Consider the following 19,958-nt stretch of genomic DNA (forward strand, 5'->3'; position numbering starts at 1 on the left):
GAGGCTACAGAGACAGAAATTGGCCAGGAGAGTCAAACTCGGCCTCCTCCCCACTGTCTGCAGCCTCGGGGAAAGACAGGCCACACCCTCCCCACCCCATCCCTGGTGCCTCAGGCCACAACCATCCAAACCCAGTGGGGAGGGGGGAGCGTGGAAGTTGACAAAAGCCTGATCAGGATTTTCAATCTGAGTGTTCTGGGATGTCCCAGAGTTGGAGATTAGGGCACACCAGAGTCCATAGAGCCAAGGGGGACAGCACCGATGGAGGGAAAAGAGAATTCTTTCCCTTCAGAGAGTTCAGGCTGCCCCAAAACTGGTGGTGCTTGGATTGGGAAGCTGCCAGGAGTGAAGGAGGAATGGGAGGGGAGCCAGGGATGTGGCTGGCGGTTATGGGGAAGGGGAGTCTGGCTAAGGCTCAGCCACAGGAGCCCCCCACTTACCCAAGCACCATGACGGCCACTCTCCAGGCTAAGGGAAGTCTCCATCACCCTCGGTGACTATGTCCCAGTGGCCACCGGCTTCGTGCTCAGGATCATTAACTCCCCTCCCCAGAGGTCCCCCCAGCTCATCCCCACCCAGGCCTCAGGAAGCTTCGCCCCACAGCCCCGGCCAAGCTCTTGGTCTCGGTGTCTGGTCCAGCTCAGATGGCTCAGCTGGTGAGCATGGCCAAGGGTTGGGTGGGGAGCAGGGTGGGGGTGATTGAGCAATAGGACGTCGTAAGTTTGAGAAAAGGAAAGCACAGGCCAGCCTCATGCAGAGACACAGACTCAGCACCCTATAGTACAAACACTAACAAACCCGGGGCAGCCACTTCTGAAGGCAGTTCATCACCCGCCAGCAGGAGGTATCCAGGAAGGCAAATTTGGCTTAACCCTAGAAGAGCAAGGCATTTGGCTTACCAAGGTAAAGGAGGAAAGTGATATGATCACCTCAGTAGAGACAGGGAAATGTGTATAATAAAGGCAAGACCAGGCTGGGTGCGGTGGCTCATGCTTGTAATCCCAGCACTTTGGGAGGCCAAGGCGAGCGGATCACCTGAGATCAGGAGTTCGAGACCAGCCTGGCCAACATGGCAAAACCCGTCTCTACTAAAAATACAAAGATTAGCTGGGCAAGGCGGCGGGCGTCTGTAATCCCAGCTACTTGGGAGGCTGAGGTGGGAGAATCACTTGAGCCTGGGAGGTGGAGGCTGCAATGAGCTGCGATCATGCCACTGCACTCTAGCCTGGGTGACAGAGTGAAACCCCATCTCAAAAAAAAAAAAAAAACAGAAGGCAACACCTTACAAGCTACAGTGGAAAGAACTGCCTTAGTATCATAAAGTATATTTAAATATTTCATTTTCTACAGAAAATTAAAGATAGGGCCAGATGAGCGTGCAGGTCCTATTTCAAGACCAGTTTGCTCTTGCAGGCAAGTGTCCCTCAACACCTCTCATGCCAGGCCCATCACACAAAAGTAGCAAGGGTCCTCACCCTGGTGGAACTAAATGTACCTGTCCAGCCTCAGCGAGGCCTTCTCTTGTTATAGAGGTGGCCGTCCCTGGGGTTGGGGAGCAAGGCAGAGCTCACTCAGTGCCACACGCCAGTTTCCTGGCCTGCCTTTCCCTTCCTCACATGAACGGCTGCTACTTTTCTTTAAAAATTGTGGTAAAATACACATAGCATAAAATTTAGCATCATAACCATTTTTAAATGTACATTTCAGTGGCATGAAGTACATTCACATTGCCGTGCAACCATCACCACCATCGGGCTCCAGAACTTTTTCCTCTTCCTAAACTGAAACTCTGTCCCCATTAAACACTGACTCCCGTTCCCCCTTCCCCAGCCCCTGGCACCCACATCCACCATTCTACTTTCTGACTCCATGAATTTGACTCCTCTAGGGATCTCACGTAAGTGGAATTATACAGTATTTGTTCTTTCGTGACTTGGATTATTCCACTGAGCATAATGTCCTCAAGGCTCATCCATGTTGCAGCATGGGTCAGAATTTCCTTCCTTTTTAAGGCTGAATAATATTCCATTGTATGAATAGACCATATATTTTCTTTATCCATTCATCCGTCGATGGGTACTTGGGTTGCTTCCGTTTTTTGCTGCTGTGAGTAATGCTGCTGTGAACATAGGGGAACAAATATCTATTCAAGTTCCTACTTGCAATTATTTCAAACCATAGGAACACTGGCTCCTCTCTCACTAGCCCAGACGCTGGGGTTGGGGAGATTTGCTGCAGAAGGGCTGCTTTCAGTCCTTCTGAGGCTTGTTTTTAAGAAGGGGAGGGATGTGGGTGGGCAGAAGAGTCAGGGGCTGCATTTGTTGGCATCATCCACACGTGCAGCCTCAGCTTATCTTCACAGCAACCCCAATCTGGGCCACAAAAGCATTTTGTTTGCCACGATACTTTAAAACTCAGGACAGTTCAAGAATCTGTATTTCTTGCTTTCTGTATTGAAAAGCCAGCGGGTCTGGTTTGGCCTGCATTCCCACAGCTGGAGCCACGTGGTGGCCCCTTAGCCAGGGCCTGGCCTGCTGCTCCCTGCCCTTCCCTGTACTCCTCCATGCTGAGTGGAGGGCCAAATACTGCTGGCCATCCTGGACTCATTCTCCCTCTCTCGGAGACCCTGTGAGCAATGGAGCTTGTGAGCCTTTAGCTGAGGCTGGGGGAGTGGAGGACATCATCTTCCCATTTTTATAGCTGAGGAAACTGAGGCAGAGAGGTTAAGGAAGTGGCTGAGTCAGGACTTGAACCCAGAACTCTCAGGCTACAAGCAGACACCAAATGAAAATCTGACTGTGGAAGTTGGGACTGGATGCTCAGAGAGAAATGTACTGACTCATCCACAGGCCCTCACCTGCATCCCAAACTGCTCTCTAGTTTGCATCCCAGACTGTGGCCAGGAAGGGCCTTCTGGAGGCATGCACCTGCCTACATTATTCCCCTGCCCAGAAGCCTTCCTGGGCCTCCACCACCTTCAGGATGGAGTCTGAATGCAACAGCCTGGCCTTCAAGGTCCCTGTGAGCAAGCTCAGCTGCCCTGCCTCCCCATTTCCTAACATCTGCCCCTCCAGCCAGACCACATCATTCACACCTCTGCCTTTGCAGATACTCTTCCCTCTGTCTTGATTCCCTGCACTCACTCTTTCTCCTGGTAAACTCCTAGTCACCCTACAGAGCCCAGTTTAGGCATTGCTCTCTGCCCTGGGCTTTCTCCATTAGATGTATTCCTACTACCCTTCTCTCATGAGACTGAGCTCTGCAAGGGCAAAGACCATGTCTGAATCAGGCCTGAGCCCCCATGCCCAACCCAGAGCCTGGCACAAAGTGGGACAAATTGAATAAATAAATGGATAAAGGGAGGGATGGAGGAAGGGAAGGATGCGAAGAGATGGGTGGGTGGAAGAAGGGAAGAATGGATGGATACAGGGAGGGAGGGCTAGAGAGAGGGATAGAAGGATGAATGGATGCAGGAATGGAAGGAGGGAGAGAAGAATAGGTAGATAAAGGGAGAGAGGGAGAAATGGATGGATGATGAGTTGAAAGAAGGAAGGATGGCTCAATGGAAAGAGGGCGGGAGGGATGGAGGGAAAAGGGTATGGATGGTTGGATGGATGGATGGATGGATAAAGAGATGAATAGAGGAAGGAAAGGGAGGACAGGGGGAGATATAGAAGGATGGATGGATGCAGAAACAGAGAGAGGGAGAGATAGATGGAGGGATGGGATAAGAGGGATTTCCTTACCCCACTGTGTGGTGAGGCCCTTGGGGAGGCAATGAGGTCTTCATCTGACCCAGGGGTCCTCCTTGGAGCCTAGCACAGAGTTGGGTGCACAGCAGGAGCTGCGTGGAGTGAGGGGTAGCTGGAGCAGGGGTGCGCTGAAAGTGTCATTGGGAGTGGAGAGAGCAGCCTAAGTGATGGTGGTGACCAGCCTAGGGAAGGGGCTGGGGTCCAGGGAGGAGTGGCCAGGGCATCAAGGATGAAAAGACGGGGGTCATGGGAACTGGAGCTGTGCTTGGGGGTTCTAACAGAGAGAGGGGAAGGGAACATGTGGGATTGAGGGAAATGTCCAGATATCGGTGGAAAAAGCCAGAGGATAAGGCAAAACCTTGGGGACAGGAGAGTGAAGCCAGCCAGGAAGGAAGCCAAGAGAAAGGGGTGGGGACGGAGTAAAGGGGTGGGGAGGGGGGAAAGGGGTGGGGAAGCCCAGGAGAAGCCCAGGCCACAAGGGGCTGCAGAGAGGGCATTCAGTCAGAGTTCCTTCCCTTCCCTTAGGCCTCCTCTTCCATCCAGTTCTGCCCTTGGGGTCAAACAAATGATTGCAGAGAAAGGATGAAGGAGGTGAGGCATGGGCAGAATAGTTGTTATTTGCAGCTCCAGGGCGGCAGGGCTGTCTGCCAGCAGAAGCAGCCAAGGGTCCTGTTAACAGAGATGCGACGTGCAGAAAGTGGGAGTGGGGTGGCTCCTGGCAGACTCCTCCACCCTGGCCTGTTGTGGCACCCCAGCCTCTGTTTGGCCCTCTTTCCCACCCCTACTTCAGCTGTGCCTTCAGCACCCCTTCCCCAGCCCTGCCTTGCCTCCCTGCCCAGACCTGGGGTTCAGAGTCACCTTCTGCCTGGCACACCTCAGGGTCTTGCACCCCATCCGGGTTCTCTCTGTGGTTACTCTGGCCCAGTGGCAGACATAGCACATCGGACACTCAGAGCAGGTCACTTTTACAGTTATTCTTGGTAGTAATCACAAAATGAAAACATTGTATGGATGAACTAAAATGTGCATTAACCAAGCAAAACCATTTCACTCTGTTTGCATTCGTTTCACTGTTTTAAATGTTAAACCCAAATAAAAACTCCATGTGGGCACAGAGAAAGAACTGAAATAACTCAATTTTTGTTTCTTTGTCTTTTTTTTTTTCTTTTGAGACAGGGTTTTGCTCTTTTTTTGCCCAGGCTGGAATGCAGTGGCTCGATCTCGGCTCACCGCAACCTCTGCCTCCCAGGTTCAAGCAATTCTCCTGCCTCAGACTCCCAAGTAGTTGCAGGTATGCGCCATCACGCCCAGCTAATTTTGTATTTTCAGTAGAGACGGGGTTTCCCCATGTTGGTCAGGCTGGTCTCAAACTCCCAACCTCAGGTGATTTACCCGCCTCAGCCTCCCGAAGTGCTGGGATTACAGGCGTGAGCCACCAGGCCCAGCCATGTTTCTTTGTCTTTCTAATCACTGCACAGTCGCTGATTATTTCAAACCCACTGCCTAAATGCAAGAGTAGGTAGCTCCGCCAGGAACGAGAGACACAAGTTTACATTAAGCTGCTCAAATGATCCTAAATCACCACAAACAGACTCTCCAAACACACGCTTATCATTGAATGGGCATTTTTCGGGGCTGACTGCATAATTGAGTTCTCCATGTTTATTAAAACAAAAGTCGGCCGGGCACAGTGGCTCACGCCTGTAATCCCAGCAATCTGGGAGGCCAAGGTGGGAGGATCACCCGAGGTCGGAAGTTCGAGACCAGCCTGACCAGCATGGAGAAACCCCATCTCTACTAAAAATACAAAATTAGCCAGGCATGGTGGAGCATGCCTATAATCCCAGCTACTTGGGAGGCTGAGGCGGGAGAATTGCTTGAACCCAAGAGGCAGAGGTTGCGGTGAGCCGAGATCACGCCACTGCACTCCAGCCTGGGTGACAAGAGTGAAACTCCATCTGAAAAAAGAAAAAAAAAGTCACCAGAATATGCTAATGTGAGCATACATATATGTTAGTAAAACTTAACAGTATCTACAGCAATTGTTTAGCACAAGGACCAATATTCTATCATTCACCTTTTTTTTAGATTTTTCAGAGCATGGTGATAATAAAAAGCAGCCTGGCTTTTGGCCAGGTTCATTACTGATTCACATCATGTGCAGCCAATGCACCCCTTACTGGCTGTCCCAGGACAGACGGTTCCCGCCTCTTGCCTTAGTCTGCCACACCCCTGGCACTTCATTAGCTGTGAGGAAGGGTCCTGCCCGACGCCCCCAGGCCTAACCCTCTGACCTAACCCACAGATCCTGTGGCTGGAGACTGTTGCATATACCCTGGCCCCCACCTGGAGACACCAGACCACCTCGGTCCTCACCCTGACTGTGTCCCGCCTGGGCAACCACCACCCCTGATCTGAGTAGTGGCAGGGCTGGCCCGAGGAGGAGGTCTCTGGGGATGAGGACATTTCTGGCTCTGCCCTGTGACCCCAGAGGGACACTCATCAGGGTCCCTCTCACTTTCCCAGCCCAGATGGCTGTAAGTCCACCCATCGCAGATGTGCCGCAGCAGCCAAGCCTCACACCAGCAGGGACGCCATGCCCGGCAGGCAGCCTGGGTCAGCCCGTGCCTCCCCACCAGACTGGTGACCCTAATCCTGTGTGCAGACAGGGCCAGCCCAAAACCCTCCCTTGCACAAAAGGCCTTTGTTCTGCTGCCCTTCCTCCCTGCCCCCCATGGCTGCCTTTTCTTCAGTCAGGGAGGAAGGAAGCTCCCTGCCGAGCACACCACCTCCAGGCCTGGTGCCAGCCGTCCCTTCCCATCCTCATCCCTGTCCGCAGCTGAGAAGAGACTAGAAAGGCCAGGCGTGGGCTTTGTGTCAAGCCTGAGAGGGTTTGCTCCTGATGCCACACACTAGCTTCGCAAGTCTGGGCTTGTTCCTGCCTCTCTGCAAGCCCACTTCTTGGACATAGAGGTGTCCTCCTTCCTGGAACAGATTTGAGCGCAGTAGGAGACCACATCTCCCTCCCTCTTTGCTGTGTCTCCAGCTCCCCAAGCCCCATCCAGACTCCAGGCCCTGACCTCACCAAGCCCCGAACCACAGCCCTCCTCCCCGTGTGGCTGGCCCCGATGACACGGGCCCTGATCACGCAGACCACTCTGAATTCTTACCCGATATATTTTTCTTCCCAACCAGCAGTTCTCAAATATGTTGCTCTCAGGATCCCTTTAGTAGGGTCGCCGGATTTACTACATACATAAAAGTACAGAATGCCCAGTTCAATTTGAATTTCAGATAAATAACAAGTAATTTTTTTTAGGACAACTACTTCCCAAATATTGCACAGGACACACTTCCATTTTATCTGGCAAGCCTATTCTCCATACTCTTAAAAATTATCAAGGACTTCAAAGAGCTGTAGTTCATGTGAGTTATGAAAACTGATATTTACTGTATTTGAAACTAAGACAGATGAATTATTAGAATATTTATCAGTCTATTTTTAAAAGTAATAAATAATACATGTTCACATAAAGCATTTTTATGAAAAAGCTACATTTTTCAAAACAAAGAAATCAGTGGGAAAAGTAGTGTTGTTTTGCACTTTTGCAAATCCTTTTAATGTCTGACTTAATTGAAGACAGCTGGATTTTCATAGCTGTTTCTTCATTCAGTTCATTGCGATATGTGGTTTTATTGAACTATGTGAACAAAATCTGGCCTTGCACAGATATGCAGTTAGAAAAGGGAGGAGTTTTTTAATAGACTTTTCAGATCGTTATGAATATTTTTCTTTGCTATAACATCAAAACTCAACAAGTGTTAATTTCCTAAACTTTATTCATGATGTGGAATTTGGAACCATATGAAGAGCTTTTCATACTTGGTTACACAAAAATCCATCATCTTTTTTTTTTTTTTTTTTTTTTTTTTGGAGACCAGGTCTCACTCTGTCACCGGGGTAGAAATGCAGTGGCGCAATCTTGACTCACTGTAACCTCTGCCTCCCAGGCTCAAGCAATTCTCCTGCCTCAGCCTCCCTAGTAGCTGGGATTACAGGTGTGTGCCACTCCCGCCAACTAATTTTTGAACTTTTAGTAGAGATGGGATTTCACCATGTTGGCCAGGCTGGTCTTGAAATCCTGACCTCAAATGATCCACCTGCCTAGGTCTCCCAAAGTGCTGGGATTACAGGAGTGAGCCACCTCGCCCAGCCTGTCTATCTCGTTCTTTGAATGGCTTTTTTTTTTTTTTTTTTTTTTTACCTTCACACATATTGTAACAACATGGGTTGATCATTTAAAGAATATTGGTTCACTCACCTTCCAAATGTTATTATTCAATAAGTAAACATCACAGTTTGCTGATATCCTTGCCAATCTCATCAGAAAAGTCTGTAAGTATTGGCTTCTGGTGCTGGTACAAGTTTTTGTTTGTTTTTTTGTTTTGACACAAGATCTCACTCTGTCACCCAGGCTGGAGTGCAGTGGCCCAATCACAGCTCACTGCAGGCATGCACGCCACCATGCCCAGCTAATTTTCACATTTTTAGTAGAGATGGGGTCTTGTTATGTTGCCCAGTCTGGTCTCGAACTCCTGGGCTTAGGCAATCCTCCCAAAGTGCTGGGATTACAGGTGTGAGCCACCATACCTGGCCAGTTTTCTAACATTCTGATTTTCACTTGAAAGCTGAAATCTTTTCACTGGCAACAATTCCTGTCAATTGTTTTCCTTGAAGTGACAGCTCACTTCGATCATTTTCAAGAAAATATCTGCCACAATACCAAGTCTGAATAACCATAGCTTTTGCCATTTTTATAGAACCCTCGAGTTCTACATAAACCTGGCTAGTTGGGCTGACAACTCAAACATCTCACATGTGCCTTTTTTCTGAGAACCATCGCACTTGGGCTTGCTTTATGTGCACTTCCCACTTTGCCACGAAGAATATTCAGAAGATGTGCACTCAAGGGTCAGGCTCAACACCACTGCTAGTCTGTGCGCTTAGCAAGGACGTGGCCCAGGTGTGCTGGTGAAGACTCTAGGGGCCACCAACAGGTGCACCACGGCCCCGACTGTGCTTTTCTCCTCATCTTCTGCATCATTCGAGCAAATGTCAGTGAGGGAAAGGGGCTAATGATATCTTAGGATCATTATGAAAACCATTTGACCCTGTGGATCTTTTAAGAGAGCCTTGGGATTCCTGGGGGTCTGCGGACCACACTTTGGGAAGCTCTGTGTTGCATGGATTTATTTGTGCCTCTGCCACTGGACTGTTGGCCCCACGAAGGTCAGGGTCTTTGTCCCCCATTTCCTGCTGTGGCCCAGCCCCTTGAACAGTTGCCTGCCTCTCCTTAGAACACAGAATGGACAACCAGGGCTTCTCCTCCCTGCCCAGAGAGATCCATGGTCATGAGTTTTGGTGTCTATGCTTCCAGGCATTTTTCAAGGGGTTTCCATGCATGGTTACTCCTCCAGGAAATAAATGACATTAATGCAAGACATACTTGCTGAGTGCTGACTTTGCACACAGGGGCCCCAGCAGGCAATAAGGTGCACAGATCTCTGCTGGCCTGGGGCTGACCACTGTGTGGGGAGACCACCAGCAGGCCCGTCCGTAAGCCAACACGCAGAACGTCAGTTGGTGACATGGGAAGCAGGGGGAAGCTGGGCAGGGCTGGCACGAGGGGAGGGTAAATATGAGGCAAGTCAGGCACGGCCTCCCTGAGAAGGTGATAGGTAAGCAAAGAACTACATAAAATGAGAGAGCAAATCATGTGGATACTTACTGAAAGAACAGCAAGTGCAAAGGCCCTGAGGCGGGAACACACTAGCTCCCTGTCCTGGCCAACGACACCTGGGGATACATTCCACACTCCAGAGACATTCCCAAGCACTGGCCATGTGCCCGGTGCTGCCTGAGACCCTCACAGAGCTCATTCCAGGGAAAGGAGAAAGGCGATAAAAACAAGTAGGTCAACACATCTGTGTCCAGAAGTGGCAAGTGAAAAAAAAAAATGCAATGGGGAAAAAGAAGAGGGAGTAGCAGGATGGCTGTTTTTAGAACAGGGCACAGGGGAGGCTTCTCTGAGGAGGGGACATAAGGAAGAAGTGGGGGAGCTCTGCTGGCTTCATTCTCATTTCACAGATGGGAAAACTGAGCTTCCAGAGCTCACCAGCCTGCCCAAAGGCACACAGCTGTGCAGGACAGAGTCAGGAGAGGACCCAAGTCTCTCAGGTACTACCGGTAGACACCTGCTATCTCATGGCAGCAGGGCCCGAACTCAGGGTGAAATCAGCCAGAGCTGGGCAGGGCCTCCTGGCACAGCCCAACAAGGATAACATCGACAATAACAGTAAGAGCTGGGGTAGCCTGGAGTGCTTCCCCCTCCGAATCCTCACAAGTGCCCCCTCTGAGAGAAGTGCTAGTATTATCCCCCTTTACAGATGAGGAGACTGAGGCTCAGGGAGGGTGTCTCACACCTAGGGCCACAGGCACACTGACTCCAAGACCATAATTTTTATTTTCACAATTTCCAATACAAAACACCTTACAGTTGAATACTGGCATACTCACATTAACACATAGAGTACATGTCTTTTTAAAGACCTCTTTATTCATATATAACTCACATATCATATAATTCACCCATTTAAAGTGTATAATATGGTTTGGCTGTGTACCTACCCAAATCTCATCTTGAATTCTGACGTGTGGTGGGAGGGATCTGGTGGGAGGTAATTGAATCATGAAGGGTGGGCTTTCCCATGCTGTTCTCTCGATAGTGAATGAGTCTCACAAGATCTGACAGTTTTATAAAGAAGAGGTCCCCTGCACAAGCTCTCTATTGCCTGCTGCCATGTAAGATGTGACTTTGCTCCTCCTTTGCCTTCCACCATGATTGTGAGGCCTCCTTAGCCATGCAGAACTGTGAGTCCATTAAACCTCTTTCCTGTATAAATTACCCAGTCTTGGGTATGTCTTTATTAGCAGCATGAGAACAGACAAATACAATGTACAACTCAGTAGATTTTAGAATATTTGAAGGATTATACAATCATCATCACAATCAATTTTAGGACACTTCTATCACCCCAACAAAAAAATCCCACGTCCACTAGCACTCACTGCCCATTCACTGCTCCCCACCCTGGCAACTGCTGATCTAGCTTCTGTCTTTATGGATTTACTGTTCTGGACATTGGAAACAAATGGAAGCATACCCTCTGTGGGTTTAAATGGAAGCATACACTCTGTGGGCTTTTGTGTCTGGCTGCTTTCACTCAGCATGATGTTTTCAGGGTTCTTCCACGTGGTAGGGCTCCTCAGTCCTTCATTCCTTTTTATGGCTGAATAATACTCCGTTGGGTGCAGACACCACATTTTACTCATCCATTCATCAGCTGATGCACATTTGGGTTGTTTCTGCCTCTTGGCTCACATTTATGTGACACAAAATTGTAAACCAGATTGCCACATTTACACCCATATGGCAGATCACTTCCTTATAATTAATGTATTCATAGAGAAAATAGTCAGGAACCAAGGCCTGAGTGGAAGGGTTCATGCCACAATGGGCAGGTGTGTGCTGCTCTCCAGGGTCTGAACTGTACGATTTTATTTCAGAAAGTTTCTAGCAGAAGTAGAGAGCGTGGTAAAATGACCTCCCCACTCAGGACCCCCACAGGTTCCCTGCCCGGGACAGCTGCTCTTCCCGGCAGCTCACACGCTGGCCCCTCTGGGAGTGGGGCTTCTGGCCTGAGAGTCCAGTGTCCTGTGGGGCTGTCAGGAAGGGGTGCTGCACCAAGCAGTCACCCAGAGTTCCTGGCCACACTGCCAGCCTCTCCCTGGGTCTAGCAGTGTCATCTCTGGACTGATACCTGCCTTGTGGGGCTAGAAGGATGGAAAGGGCTTTGGGGGCAGGGACATGCAGTTGGGGTGGGGGCCCCCTGAGGTAGCACAGCACTGTCTCACCCCAGTGGCAGCTGGGCGCCCAGGGCAAGCGCCCTTCCTCCCCTCAGCCTTCTCTGCCCCTCCGCCTTGGAGTCCCTGGAGTTCCAAGAACAGCCTGAAAGATCAGGAGCAGGGAGACAGAGGCCTAGGGAGTGTTGGGACTTGTCAGGGCCACACAGCATGTGCAGGGCAGGGACTCCGTCCTTCTCTGTGGGCCTCAGTGTTCCCGGTGTAGGCGATCCAGGTGGTCTTCCTCATGACAGAAAGGAGGACACCCTGCAGAGGGGCTGGCTGTCCTTTGCAAACCGCCTCGTGGTTCCTCCCTCCCATTTCACAGATGAGGAAACTGAGGGTCGGGAGGGAGGTGGATTTCATTTGGCATCACACAGAGAGGCCAAAACAGAGAAGCCCTCAGGCCCAGGATCTCTGTTCTTCCCTGGAGACGGGACTGAGGTTTCCTGAGGACAGAAGTTCCAACGGAAGGCAAGGAGGGGAAAACACTATGTTGATGTTGCTGTTTTGTTCTTTCACTTCTCCCTTGTTAGCCCTACTCTGTACCAGGCCTTGGGAGAGGGTTTAGCCAAGTTCATGCTGGTGTTTTCCTCACAACAGCTGTGGGAGGAGGGAGGATCCACCCCATTTTATAGATAGGGAAACTGAGACTCAGAGAGAAAAGGTAACTGGCTCAAGACTAATAGCAAGCAACTAGCAGAGCCAGGGAGGGGCCCAGGTCGGGGTCAGGGGAAGACCAAAACAAGATGAGGCCTGAAGTGGGGAGAAGGCATCCAAAATACCAGAGCTCTGCCCTGTCCTCAGTCTCTCAGGCTTCTAGCCACGGCCACCTGACACTTCTGGAAGGGGCTGTGCTCTCTCGTGCCCCTGGGCTTTTGTACATGCTGTTCCTGCTGCTTAGAATGCCCTTCCCAAAGCTTAGCTCAAACGTCTCTTCCTCCAGGAAGCCCTCTTGGGCTGGAATAGCTCCTCAGGCCAAAAGCCCCTGAGCTTTCAGAGCACTGAGTTTGCTGGGCTGCTCAAGGGTGGGCTAGAAGCTCTGGGTCCAGATACTCGGAGGCTCTGCAGCCAGTGGACCTCTCTAGGAGGAAGGGAAGCTGATGGGTTGATTCTTGTCGGAGCTAGAGGACTTGCAAGTTAGCATGGAGCTCCACCCACGTTCTCCATGTTCCTGCAGCTGAGACAGGGGCTGCGGCGCTCTGAGGTCCATTGGGGTTGCCGTGGGTGCCCAGCTCCCCAGCCCCACCCCAGCCCTCCCCAGGAGTCTCTCCAATGCTCAGGCTGCCAAGGGGTGGGGATTCCTTGGGGACCTCAGCCCACCTCCTGACAGGGGACCAAAGAGGGAAAGGGCCCCCAATCTCAGCCTGGCTGCCTCTTGGGAGAGGAGATGGAGGAGAATGGGAGCAGAACTCCCACAGTGCTGGGAGAGGCCTGCCAGGCAGCCAGGGAGGCAGGAGGGGCAAAGATGGAGTTTTGGGGTAGGGGCAGTGCAGTCTCACCCTAATCCTGTGGGTATCGGGCGGCAGCATCAGTACCACTACAGGAAGGCCTTCCCAACAGACACACACACACCATTGTCCCACTCCCCAGACTCTCTGTGTTTATTTCCCTCTTGTCCTCATTAGAATGTTTTCCAAACAGTAGAGCCCTATGTGTCATAGGACCTGGGGGCAGGACTTCCAGTAATGCTGGGGCCAGGGTATCAGAGGACGGCAGATCACCCGGCCTCGCCCACCCCAGAGGCCTGGAATCACTGGGGAGGGAAGAGGGGACTCTGGAGACAAAGTCAGCCGAAGCACTGTCACCAAGCTTCCCCGAACCCAGGAAGCCGCCCCTCCAGGGTCAGCCTGGGGGAAGGGAAGGACCAGCCCTGAAGACAACTCAGGGCTGAGTGTGAGACACCCAAGGCACAGTGAACCCAGAGTCCTGGTCTGTGAGGCCCCCAAGCTGGGGCCTGCCTGGGTCTCGCCAGCCCTCCCAAGGCCTTGGCCCCAGGCCCTGATGCCTGGTCCCAGCTCGCAGGCCCTAGACTCTGCCAACCCTGGCAAGATGCCCTCCGCTCCCCTCAGCAGGCGCCACCTTCCTCCCCTAGCCCAGGAATTACCCCATGTGTCCAGCCACACGAGGAGCTCCCGGAGCTGGCTTTCTCCCAAGCATCCTTCCAAGCAGAACATATCTGCTCCCGCCTGCAGGCTTCCCCGGGCCTCCTGCCACCAACCCTCGGGGGGCAGCCCCAACATTTGTGCTGAGCCTAGGCCGACAGTCCCTGGCACTGCCTTTGCAGGCGGGTGCCCACTCTTCATCTCGTGCCCGAGAGATCTTGGTAGAATGCTGGCTGAGCCTCCACCCTGCACTTTCTCCTCCCCACCATCTGGCCTACATTCCTGGGATGGACCCAAGTTCCCATAGGCAGAGAATCCATCCCTGGGCTGGCATCATTTGGGAAAAGCATCAAGAACTCGCCCGGAGGTATCCAAGGACTCCGAAGCAAGTGCCAGAGCAAACCCCACCCGTGCCTGCCTCCTCAGGCCCTCTGGATGGATAAGAGCAGGCGAAGGAAGACAGAGGCACAGAGCTCAGACTGCAGACCAGGCCTTTGGTGTACGTGACAGCCAAGCTTTACCTCCACTGCATTGTGTTGGTGGCATTACTGTCCCGCTTTATAGAAGAAATGGAGAAAAAGAGAGAAAGGACCTGCCCAAGGTCACACAGCCAGGAAGTGGCACAGGCAGGATTGAACCCAGGACCCATTTTCAATGCCCCTGAAACCAGCCTCCCATGCGTGGGGCCTGGGCCTCACTTGAGCGGGTGTGGGAGAGATGGCAGCCTCCTTCCCATCAGTGGGTAGGGCTGGAGGTCGATGGTCTTGGGCCCTGGATTCACAAGGACCTTGGAGCCCAAGTCTCCATGCAGTAGCTGCCTCCTCCTAGATCAAGTTTATTAGGCCCTATAACTGGGCTCCTGCCCCAGTTTCCCTTGCTGCCTAGAAGGCTGGGTCCTTCTGCTCCTCCTGGGTCCAGGAGACAGTTCCTGCGTGGCTGTCCTGGCCAAGGTTACAGATCCCTCGCCTTCCTTCTAAGGTGGCTCCTGGTGCTCACTAAGCACATGTGAGCACCCTGGCCCCAGACCCCACCACGTGTCTCCTGTCCTTTTCCCTGGGCCTTGAGTTGGAAGGGCAGTGGGGACAGAGGGCTCCGCCCCCGGCTTCTCAGTAGAGGTAAAAGATGGAGGCCGACAGAGGGTCAGGGCCTGCCCCAGGCCACCCAGTACACAACCTGAGTCAGCCAGGGACTGTCCCAGGCCTGGGAGCTGCAGAAGCTGAGGGGAGGGTGGGGCTGCCGGGGGCTGGGGCTGATGACTGCTCTATCTTCCAAACAACGCAGCAAGGGATGGCAGCCAGGCTGTCGGGACAGCCTGTTCCCACAGCGGGGCCCAGGGGAACCTGGCCTGACCACACCTTGGCTATGCCGGGCCTCACATCTGTGCAGCTGCATCGGGTGACCCAGGCTGGCCCTGTCCCTGCTCAGTTCCTCTGAGGGCTGCAGCATGGCAGTAGCCCAGGGCCCGTGGGTCCACCATTTCCGCGGCTGATGGGGCTGGGGGTCCTCCCCGAGGTCAGGGGACCCATCCCCTGCCTCTGGGGGCACCTGCCAGGCTGGTGGAAGAAAGAAAGGGAGGGAAAGCCGAGGAAGCAAGGGAGGGAGCTGCCACCCACTCCGCTTCTCCTTCCTGCAGCCTCTGTGAGGGGCTGTCACCTCCAGAGGCTTGCTGTGGGTGCACATGGTACGCAGAGACAGTGGACGTGGCCGGCCTGCACCAGGCAGCTGTGTGCGGCAGAACCCTCGCATCCAGCCTAGAGTGCCTATAGCAAGGGTTGCCATCAAGACCACTTGCTTCTGGGCACGGTTCTGAGTGCTTTACATGAGCTGACACATTTATTCCTCACAGCAACCCCAAGAGGCAGTTACTAATATTATCCCCATTTTATGCATGAAGTAAAAGACTGGGGCGGTTAAGTCATTCACCTAAGGTCAAAGGAAAGTGGGCCCTGACCAGTGCCGTCCAGTTTATCCCAGTACCGGCACCCCTGTGGATGGAAAGGGTGAAGCCTGTTCCTCCCACGCCCACTGATGTCTCCTCCAACACCGCCCCCCGCCTCCCCTGCCTGGCCTGGCTGCCAGCAACTCCTTGGACGCTCCAGGTGGAAAAACAATTGTGGGGCTGGCTCGGGTGGCTGGAGCAGCCGGGAGCTCCGGGCTTGGTATCCCACCGATGCCAAGCCGCCAGAGCAGGGTGGGGGATGGGAGCACTTGCTCAGGAGCAGGGTGGGGATTCAGAGGAGACGCTGGGGCCCACCAGGGGTGGCAGAAGCAGGCCTCTACCCCAGCCTGGCCAAAGTCGGCTCTGGGCCTGCTCCCCACAGTCAGGAGGGCAGGGGCAGCCCCCCAGCAGGCACCAGCCAACTTCCCTCCCAACTGGAGCAAATGACTGAGTCTTTACCAAGTGCCTACTAAGCGCCGCAGGCCCTGTTCCGGGGGCCGAGTCAGGGACAGACCCAATCCTGCACCTTTACTGCCCAGCAGGAAGAACAGGAAAGGAAACGCACAGTCTCAAGAACGCTTGCTTGTTTCAACTCCCTGGGGATCTCAGTTTGAGCTGAGGAAACTGGGGCTCTGGGAGACGAAGTGAATCGCTCAAGCACTCAGCAAGGCCGAGCTGAGATTCTGAGCCCTCCTGCCTGGGCTCTGAACTCACCCAGGTCCCACCCTGGTGCCAGCTGCTTCTCATTGAGCACCTACTGTGTGCTGGGTCATTCCCAGGCCCATCCGACCCTCCCAATGGCCCCCCAGGTGGGTGTGGCCATTGCCATTTTAGAGAAGCGGTAGCTGAGGCTCCGAGTCGGGGAGCCACTTACTGAGAGTCACCTTGCTGGAAAGGGACCCCACCCCAGAGTGTCTGACCCCAGAGCCCACAGCCTCCCCCAGACTTTTTCTGGAAACTCCTGGCATTTAGGGGACTAAGAAAGAGCTGTCCTGAGCAGGTCAGAGTGGTGTCAGGGATGCTGCCAGTGGGGCCACCTCCTACACTGGGGACAGCTGGGGGCTGGACCTTGGCTGACACCATCCTTTTACAATGATATGTTATTCATCTAGCTTAAGCCGCACAGATGAGAACTCTCTAGATAATTTTGGTCTTTCCTTTTAGACAACAACACAGTTATAATTTAACTATTTTAAGAGGAAATGAAGTCTACACAATGTCTTCTCTGTGTTAATTATCATGGTGAACCATTTTCAGGCCACAGACCAGTACAGTAAAGGTCTTGGTGCTCAGTGAGATAGGAAAGGTTACTTGCACCTACACAAATGGCCCCAAACTGATATTTTGTTGTTGTTCTTATGTCTGCATTTAATGGTTGTTCTGTCTCTCTCTTATTGTTGAGCTGTTATTCCTAAAAGCACTAAGGATTTGCTCTGGAAAGTAGAAAATAAACTTGATTCATCTTGTGGGTGACTGAATTATCAATGGTTCTGCTGTGAGCAGAACTTAACAACAAAGGGAATTCACCAAAATAATACATTTTACCAAGTACTTATCGAGCTAGGGAAGCTCCGGGGACTCAAGAATTAAAAGCAGGGTCTTGATATGGCATGGTCACTAGCCTTTACAGCAATTGTTTGCAAATTAGAAAAAGGCTCCACTTCCTCAAAATACTTTACTAGTATCTGCTAGAAAATTATTTTAATCGGCCGGGCGCGGTGGCTCACGCTTGTAATCCCAGCACTTTGGGAGGCCGAGGCGGGCGGATCACGAGGTCAGGAGATCGAGACCACGGTGAAACCCCGTCTCTACTAAAAATACAAAAAATTAGCTGGGCGTGGTGGCGGGCGCCTGTAGTCCCAGCTACTCGGAGAGGCTGAGGCAGGAGAATGGCATGAACCCGGGAGGCGGAGCTTGCAGTGAGCTGAGATCGTGCCACTGCACTCCAGCCTGGGCGACAGAGCAAGACTCCGTCTCAAAAAAAAAAAAAAAAAAATTATTTTAATCAATACACAAATCTACTGGGATTACTGTGTAACAGCAGCCTCGAGAGTTGTGCAGTGCACAACCTGTGCAGATGCTCATGGCAGCCCTATCTTGACATCACCAGAATTCCCTCTTTTCCAGCATGTTTTTTTCTTTTTCTCCCTTCTTTTTACTATTTCATACCTCAGACAGGCTTTCTCTTTGTGGTGGGAAATATGGCTTCTCTAAAACTTGATAACTCAGAAGATAAAGTCCTTCCTCTTCCACTCAAAACGTAAAAGTAATGTAAGGACTCTTGAGTCACATGATATCTCTAAACCATCCCTATGATCAGGGAAATGGAAAGTGTATCAGCCAGGCTGATATCAGTAAGGTTATGCTGCAGAAACAAACCACCCTTAAGCATTAGGACCTTAAACTATGAAGGTTTATTTATCGCTCACACTGGATGTCAGCCCTGCTTTGACTGGGAGACATGAGTCATCTGGGATTTCAGGGACCCAGATTCTCAGGGGCTACAGCTTGAAATGTGCTCCCTCCATTGCTGTGGCAAAGGGGTGTGGAGAATCGCACGCTGGCTCTTAAAGCTTCCACTTGGAGGGCACACAAGCCACTGAGTTCACGGTTCATAAAACAAGTACACGCCACATCTAGCCATGCAGGGGATGGAGGTGCAGACCTGCCCGGCCTGGAAGAAGCCTGGTCTAGGGTTATCTGAGCTTGAATCACACACTCACACAGCCCCTGGAATCACAGCCTAGCGGGGGCTGGGCCAGGTGAGCAGGGCACTGTGACTGTTCCAGCCTGGGCCTGGGGAGGGGGAGCTCTTCAAGGAAGCAAGAAGGATGTCACCTGGCCCCAGGCAACCATGTAGGGCAGCTGCCAAGACTCAGCCAGCCTGGAGCGGCCACACCCAGCCTCAACCTGAAGAACCCAAAGGGACAAGAACTCCAGGGAAGAAACACACTCTAGCCCCGCAAAAAGCATGGGAGTGGCTGGGCCTGAAGATATCTCCTCCCTGAAAGAGAGACTTCAGATGTGCAGCCCTGGATGTGTTCTCACCCTTTGGGTCTGGAGGTGGCCATGGGTGGGCAGAAGCGCCAGGTGAGTAAGGAACAATCATCCACATCCCCTGGTGTGGCTGAGACCTTCCTAAACTCCTGTACCACACTTTCCAACTGGGTTTTACAGAGCAGGCTACTGGGGCTTGGATGGGTCAAGGGACCTACTTAAATTCACAGAGCCAGCTGGGAAACCTGCATGTACCAAACACCTACCACGCACCAGGCTGCATTCCATTCTCAGGAGTTCCCGTCCCCAGGACACAGGCGAGAAAGCGCAGAGGCCGGGCACATCGCAGTCAAGCGGGCCCAGCCCCGAAGCATCTGCCCTCCCCACATCACTCTCTAGGTAATGGGGTTGGGAGGGACCCTTTGGGGTTGGGGAGCAAAGGGGAAAGAGCAGCAGTCCTTTTTTAAAGGACGATGAGTGTGACACGTGACCAAGGAACTCGTGCACCAAGTGGGCGTCTGCCGGCTCGTGTTTAAGGCACATTCCTGAGCTCCAAAAGGAGAAATAAAACTGTTCCCTTGTCTGTGAGCTGAAGAGGCAGCAATATTGTGGGGTAACTAGGACCAGATGGGCTCCAGGAATTTCCAAAGGCCTTTTAGCATATTAGACAAAATAGCCTCCCAGACACACACCGTAACTTTGTCTGGCCGCCTGGTATCGGTTACCGAGACAACCAGCGGGCTGTGCATGCTGGCTGGAGGGTCCCAGAAGGGAGCGGGCCTCTGGCAAGGCCCCGGCACACTCCCTACTGCCGCAGCAGGAGCCCCCCTCACACTTGATCCCTTCCCTCTGGTTCCAAGACCAGGGCACACCCTGAGAAACTCAGCCTCTCAGGGTTGGCAGGGGCTAGGAAAGTCCCAGAAACTGGGAAGTCCCAGATGGCTCCCACAGCCTCAAGCCTCCACTTGCACCCCTTTGAGGGGTGTGAGAGGTCACACCCCGCAGGGCACCCAGAGTGGGGGTGACTGCGGCCAGCTAGGTGTCAGCCCGGGGCTCTACCACCCTGGCTGGGAGAGCCTTGGCGGGCCATCAAACCTCCCCCAGTCCACTTTCCTCATCTGCAAAACACAGTTACGTGAGGACAAAGCCATTTGATACAAGCGTGGCGCCTAGAGTGTGCCAAAACTAGCAAGTGCTCCTTC

This window comes from Symphalangus syndactylus, chromosome 21 (genome assembly GCF_028878055.3).
Source record: "Symphalangus syndactylus isolate Jambi chromosome 21, NHGRI_mSymSyn1-v2.1_pri, whole genome shotgun sequence".
In the NCBI taxonomy this organism is placed as follows: Eukaryota; Metazoa; Chordata; class Mammalia; order Primates; family Hylobatidae; genus Symphalangus; species Symphalangus syndactylus.